Raw genomic sequence first — 7,897 nt, 5'->3', positions numbered from 1 at the left:
CCAAAAGCAATTGGAATCATTCAAAACAGAAAAACCACCTAACAACATTTTGTTAAGGTTTTCAGCAAAACAGTTGATTGATTTTTCGAAATAACTGATTGAATGTTTTTTGACAACATTCAAAATCACTAAGTGTCAAATAACCTGTTGTTTCAAAATTTTAACCTGTTAAAAATTTTTTGACAACAAAGGCAAAGACAAAGTTTTTCCAAATCAGTTTGAAATCTAGTAAGTGTCAAACAACCTGTTAAAACGAAATTTCAACCTGTTAAAATTTGTTTGACAGTAAAGGCAAAGACAAAGCTTAAAATCCAATGTGTCAAACAACCTGTTAAATTGAAATTTCACTTCCTTTTAGAAAATCCATCTTTTCAAAATGTTAAAGATTCAATTGAGCTTGGATCAACTTAAGGAGTGAATTAACAAGTTTCAAACAAATAGACACACACACACAACAACAGCAAGGTCTTCAAGCTTTCCACTAGGATTTGGAGACATCAAAGCATCTTGTTCAACATATAGGACTTATTAGAAGTAGAACAAAAAGTCACATTTTCTAGAATAGGAGTGACTTATTTGGGCTTCATTTTCAAATGCCTTTTCATTTCCCTTTACCTTGTTATGACCGACCCTCTATTCTATATAAAGATGAGCTTGGATTTTCTAAAGACACATTAGATTGAAATTGAAGTAAAGTTACTCTTCTCAAGTTGAGAGAGATTTTTGAGAGACTTGTTCTTCTTCTCCTAGTCTTATCTTGTGAGTCTTTGGGAGCTCTCAAGTGGCGGCATTCTTCACTCATCTTGGAGCCAATCACCTTTCAAGTAGCATGACCATTCCCTTGTCTACAACCACATAAGTTTTCACCAACCTTTCATCTTCTTCTTCCATTTTCATTCCATATCAAACTCTAAACATGTCTTGTTCATTTGTTCTTGTTTTCAATCAGTAGAAAGTTGTAATTGTGTGGTTCTAATCGGTTGTAATGATTTGTTCTTCATTTTGTTCGGTTCAAATGCTTCCTTACATCATTATAATCGGTTCATGTGCATTCTTTGATATATTCAATCGATTTATCTTTATTTAATGGGTTTCAATTCGGTTTTTAGTTCTTGAATTGCTTGAGAATTTTGATCCTAATTCTTAAAGTATCACCTGATGAATCTACTCCTAATCAACTCACATTGTACCGCCCTGGTGGTCGGGAGTGATGACGTGGCACCCTGCTACAGTATAGGCGTGTTTGCAAGGCGCCAGGTTGGCAGAAGGGAAGGAAGTCGGGGGGCTCGTGTAGTCGCCAGTCGTTATATTGGCGTGTTCCGAGTTCCAGCTTACCAGGATCGGCGATCGCCAAGTTAAAGATGAAGTCGCCAGATGAAGGAGATCGCCAGAGTGAGCACATCGCCAAAGATGAAGGAGAAGCAGATTATGAAGGCGGCCGGCGAGACCACAGGGAAGGTGTATGAAGACCCCTAACTCGCCAGTTCCAGTAGAGATCGCACTCCCAAGTTAGCTATGCACTGGGCAGTACCATGCATAAGTAACTTAGCCAAAATGAGAGTAGAAGCAGCGCCAAGTCAGGGAGCCTCCAGATGATGGCACATGTACAGTTGGATGCGAGCCACGTGTCCAAGTCTGTAACTGCCAGGAGAGAGAAAGCTACCAGGTATATAAGAGTTCTTAACAAACTTTCTGAGGTACGCACGTTCAGTTTATACACTTTACGCTTGCGAGTGATAGAGCTGACTGTGAGAGAGGATTTGCACGGTTCCTGTTCTCTTAGTATTTGGTGATACCGTCACTGACTTGAGCGTTGGAGTGCGATCGGCCGCAGCGGCGCCGTACTGTTTCTTTGCAGGTTCTTGAGGTAGATCCCGAAGAGGAACGGAGGTGAGAAGCGGTGCGCACGTCGATCCTTTGACGAGGCAGTTTCCAGCGTTCCGGTCAACAGGCAGGATCACACATTAACATAGGTCAATTAGGTGTTTGGGAGGAGGGTCTTTGGAGCTGGAGACTAAGTTGGAGAAGACCCTAGTTCGTATGGGAGGAAATTTTGGTGAAAGAAATGTTTCAACTTATTAATGAAAAAACATCTAATTTACAGTAACCAGGACGAATGGGTATGGAAAGATGTGAGCTTGGGGATATACACTGTCAACTTTGTTTATAAGATCCTGTCAAATGTTCAAATGGAAGAGGAATCAAAGGTCTATACCAAACTTTGGAAAACTAAAGCATTACCTACGACTACTTCTTTTTGTTGGCGCTTCTTTCATGATAAAATTGCAACAATCCAGAATTTTCTTCATAGAAATATACATCCCTAAAAACTAAATTATGTAATGTGCGATAGGGAGTTAGAGAATTCAGATAATTTATTTTTTAACTACTTGAAAGATGTGATAATTTGAAATGTGATGGCTAATTGGTTGGGTCTTGTAATCACACATCACGACACTGCATCGATACACTTTTGTGGGTTTGATTTCATGAGTTTTAATGAAATGATATCTTGAAGATCATTTGGATAGCCATAATTTGAAATATTTGGACTATGAGAATCAATATCATTTTTAATAATAAAATCCTAGATGATACAAGTTTTCATGTTGGTCCAATTAAAATCTTGGGCTTGGATAACTGCTAAGTTCCCTTTGACCCTATTTTCATATTCTAATTGATGTTTAAACCCTAACATTTGTATTCAATCATTAAATTAAATATTAGGCTTTTAAGCCTAGATAAATTTTTCTTTGCAGTTTTCTAGGGATCAGTGGCTAATGCAGGCCACAATAGAGATGTGGGCATCATGTAGCATAGGTTTGGGACAAAAATTCAACGGTTAAAAGGAAAGACAATGTAAAGGGTATAAAGAATGAAAATTATTTTTTACATCTTCCTATGAATAGTTTATGGCAACTGCAATGAGGAAAGTTGATGGCATTTTCATGTGTTCTTCTTGAATCAAAGTAGTAAAAAGGGATGCAGAAGCAATGGGTGAGTGAAACAAAGCCCTCCTAGGAGTTGTGTTGGCTTTGAAGGTGCATGATGAGTGTGGTGTTTGAGTGGTTCGGCCAGCTCAAGGGAGAAAGGTGAAAGGATTGAAGTTTATAGCCTAGATTTCTAGGAGAAGTAAAGCTAGTGCACAAAAATGGCAGCATAACATTACTCAATTAAACTTGTCAAATACAATGAGATAGCCTTCCTATTTATAGGCTATCTTGGACGTAATTTGTAAGCTGAATTACAAGAAAAAGAAAACCAAAAATTAAATCTAAATGCTAAGCCATGTGCCAAGCAATGACCGGCCACACAAACCCTACATTCTAGAATGTTTCCTTCCAAAATGCTTTCTACACTATCCTATCTACTAAGTACCCCCAATGGGCCTTTATGCAAACATATACAAAGCCTTCTCTCTTCCATCCGTGGCCTCATTTGCTTGTGTTTGAATATGTTTGGCCATTGATCTTGTAAGGGGTCCTAGACGGTCTAGCTCCAAGGGTAGCCTCCCTTCTTCACGTCCTAGACGCTCACCTTCACGTCCCAGACGCTCACCTTGGTCTTGGTCTAGACGCTCTCCTTGGCTTGGGCCTTGGCTTCCTTGGGTCGGTGTGCTTGGCCCTCCTCCATCATCCCCTCCCCCTTGGAAAGGATTTGTCCTCAAATCCAGCTCGTCATCGTCATTGGTACCTACAAATGGAGAAAGATCCATTACATTAAAAGTGTCATGTACTCCATATTCAAAAGGTAGGTCCAACTTATATGCATTGTTGTTGACTCGCTTGAGAACTTGGAAAGGTCCATCACCTCGGGGACTTAGTTTGGACTTCCTTTGATTTGGAAATCTATCTTTGCGAAGGTGAAGCCAAACTAAGTCTCCTTCCTCAAAAATTATTTCTCTCTTCCCTTTGTTGTTGTATTTTGTGTACTTCTCATTTTGTTGTTGTATTTGAATTTTAATCTTCTCATGCATTTTCTTGACAAAATCAGCTTTGAGTACTCCTTCCTTATGCACAAAATCTTTTGGATTAGGAAGGGGTATCAAATCCATGGGCGTGAGAGGATTAAAACCATATACTACCTCAAAAGGAGAAGCATTAGTAGTCTTGTGAACTACTCTATTGTAAGCAAATTCAATGTGGGGAAGGTACTCATCCCAAGATTTGTGGCTGCCCTTCATGATAGCCCTAAGCATAGTTCCAAGAGATCTATTACCTACTTCGGTTTGCCCATCCGTTTGAGGATGACAAGAAGTTGAAAATTGTAGTCTTGTTCCAAGTTTACCCCAAAGAGTTTTCCAAAAGTGGCTTATAAACTTGGGATCTCTATCGGACACTATACTTCGAGGGAGACCATGGAGTCTCACCACTTCTCTAAAGAAGAGTTTAGAAATATTTTGAGCATCATCTACTTTGTGGCATGGAATAAAGTGGGACATTTTGCTAAATCGGTCCACTACCACAAAAATAGAGTCATGGCCTCTTGCAGTCCTAGGAAGTCCTAAACTGAAATCCATGCTAATGTCTTCCCAAGGAGCATTTGCAATCGGCAAAGGGGTGTAGAGTCCATGCGGCATTGTTCTAGACTTTGCTTTTAAACATGAGATACATCTAGAACAATGTCGTTGGACATCTTTCCTCATGTGTGGCCAACAAAATTTTGCTTTTAAAAGATCTAGAGTCTTATCAACTCCAAAATGGCCCATGAGTCCCCCTTCATGTGATTCTTTGACAAGGAGTTTTCTATGTGTTCCTTGGGGAATGCAAAGTTTTCCTTCTTTAAAAAGATATCCCTCGGACACATAGTAACCTCCTTGTGCTCTATGTAGACATTGGGCATAGATGGATGAGAGTTCTTGATCTTCTTGGTAAAGCTCTCTTATGTGGTCAAATCCAAGAATTTGGGCACCTAGTTTTGAAAAGAGTGTGTGCCGTCTTGAAAGAGCATCGGCCACTATATTGGTGCTCCCTTTCTTGTATTTGATTACATAAGGAAATTGTTCAAGAAATTCCATCCATTTAGCATGTCTCTTGTTGAGCTTGTGTTGGCCCTTTAAATATTTTAAAGACTCCTGATCACTATGGATAACAAATTCTTTGGACACAAGGTAGTGTTCCCATGTCTTTAGGGCTCGCACAAGAGCATAGAGCTCTTTGTCATAGGTAGGGTAGTTGAGGGTGGCACCATGGAGTTTTTCACTAAAATAAGCAATGGGGTGTCCACCTTGCAACAAAACCGCACCTATGCCTACTCCCGATGCATCACACTCTATCTCAAAAGTTTTGGAAAAATTTGGGAGAGATAGGATGGGTGCATTGGTGAGTTGAGCTTTTAGCCTTTGAAAGGCTTGCTCATGCTTTTCATTCCAACAAAATGCAACATCTTTTCTTACAAGTTCATTCAAAGGAGAAGCTAGGCTAGAAAAATTAGGCACAAACCTTCTATAGAAGCTAGCTAACCCATGAAAACTTCTTACTTCACTTACATTTTGTGGAGTTGGCCACTCGCGGATGGCTTTGATTTTCTCGGGATCTACATGCACCCCCTTTTTGTTTACTATAAAGCCTAAGAAGACTACACTATCTACACAAAAGGTACACTTATCCCTATTGGCAAAAAGACTATTTTTCCTAAGGACTAGAAGAACTTCCCTAAGGTGGCTTAGATGGTCTTCTAGGGTTTTACTATATACTAAGATATCATCAAAGTAAACTACTACATATTTACCTATACAATCCCTCAAGGTGTGATTCATAAGCCTCATGAATGTGCTTGGAGCGTTAGTAAGCCCAAAGGGCATCACCAACCACTCATATAATCCAAATTTGGTCTTAAAAGCGGTTTTCCACTCATCACCCTCCTTGATTCGAATTTGGTGATATCCACTTTTAAGGTCAATCTTGGAGAATAGAGTTGACCCATGCAATTCATCAAGCATATCATCAAGCCTCGGGATTGGATGCCTATACTTGATGGTGATGTTGTTGATTGCTCTACAATCACAACACATACGCCATTTTCCATCCTTTTTGGGCACCAACAAGACAGGTACAGCACAAGGGCTTAGGCTCTTTTGAACCCAACCCTTCTCCAACAAGTCTTGAACTTGTGATTCTATCTCCTTTGTTTCCTCGGGGTTGGTTCTATAAGCAGGCCTATTTGGTAGGCTTGCCCCCGGTATAAAGTCAATTTGATGTTCTATCCCCCTAAGAGGAGGAAGCCCAATGGGTCCTTCTTGGGAGAATAGATCTTCAAATTCACTCAAAAGGTTTTCTACTTGAGGAGGTAAAACCATGAGTTCACTACTTGTGGCAGTGCATGTAAGTGCTCCTTTACAAAAGATAAGGCTTGGTTGTTCAACAAGAAGCAAGTTTTCAAAAACATTTTCAAGAGGTTTTTCTTGTTGACCAACCTTGTGGGAAGGAACACTCTTCTCCCACGCCTTTCTATCCCTAAGGATTTTCTCTTTTTCTAGCTCTTTTTTTTTTTTTTTTTCCTCATCCCTCTTTTGTTTCATTTGTATTTGGTCTTTCACCACTTGAGAATGTGGTAAAGGACTAAGTACAAACTTTTTATACTTATGGGTGAAGGAAATCTCGTTAGTGAGACCATCATGCAAGGTTTTCTTATCAAATTGCCATGGTCTCCCTAATAAGATATGGCAAGCTTCCATAGGCACTACATCACATAAAACTTTGTCTTTGTAGTTCCCTATGGAAAACTTGATTTCCACTTGCTTGTCTACATGTAGTTCCCCATTTTCATTAAGCCATTGAAGTTTGTAAGGTTTTGGGTGAGGAACTACTTGTAGCTTAAGCTTTTCAACCATCCTAGCACTACAACAATTACAACTAGATCCACTATCCACAATGAGGGAACATATATTTTCTAAAACATTGCATCTTGTATGAAAGATGTTCTCCCTTTGTGTTTCCATGGATGTGCTAGGGTGATTGTTGAGGGTTCTCCTAATCATAAGCAATTCTCCCTCTAGTGGAGCTACCCTCTCATCCTCTCCCCCTTCCTCTTTCTCACTAGGCTCATCCTCGCCACTAGTGTACTCGTCTACACCTTTTAAAAACAAAGTCTTTGGTTTGGACATTGTGCTTGCACATGCCCCCTACCATAGCACTTAAAACACTTGACATCTCTAGCTCGGATGGGTGGGGTTGAGGTTTCTTTGGTGAAGGGCTTGGTAGGCTCTTTTGGTTTTTCCTTGGATGTACTACCCTCCCTTCTAAACTCTTTCTTGGGATAAAAGCTAGAATAGGGGCTCACCTTTTGACTTGAGGTTTTGCGCAAGTTTTGTTGCTCAACTTTAATGCAAAGTTGAACCAAATCATTCAAGTCTTGATAAGGTAAGAGCTCTACTCTATCTCTTATCTCAAGTGATAGGCCACTAAGGAACCTAGCTATGGTGGTTTCCTCTTCCTCTCTAATAGAGGCTCTCATCATATAGAGTTCCATCTTTTGTCTATACTAGTCTACGCTCATATTTCTTTGTTGGAGTCTTTGGAGCTTGTCCATCAACTCCCTATGGTAGTAAGAGGGTATATGTCGACGTCTTAGGGCTCCCCTAAGGTCATTCCAATATGTAATGGAAGGTTCCCTATGAAGACGTCTATCTCTTTCGAGAGAGGTCCACCAATACATGGCATTCCCTTGGAAACTAAGGGTGGCTAAGGGTACTTTTCGTTCCTCACTTACCCTATGGCAAGCAAAAAGTTGCTCTACCTTCATCTCCCAATCTAGATATACTTCTACATTTTCCTTTCCATGAAAATGAGGTAGGTCTACTCTTGTTTCCCTTGGCACCTCTTGTTCCCTTTGCCTAGTTCTTCTAGGGGGTGGTTGGTAATAATCATTGATTCTACGGCTTCCCTCCCCTAGAGAC

Source organism: Phaseolus vulgaris, chromosome 11, assembly GCF_000499845.2.
Source record: "Phaseolus vulgaris cultivar G19833 chromosome 11, P. vulgaris v2.0, whole genome shotgun sequence".
In the NCBI taxonomy this organism is placed as follows: domain Eukaryota; kingdom Viridiplantae; phylum Streptophyta; class Magnoliopsida; order Fabales; family Fabaceae; genus Phaseolus; species Phaseolus vulgaris.
Note: the sequence above shows the minus strand (reverse complement) of the source record.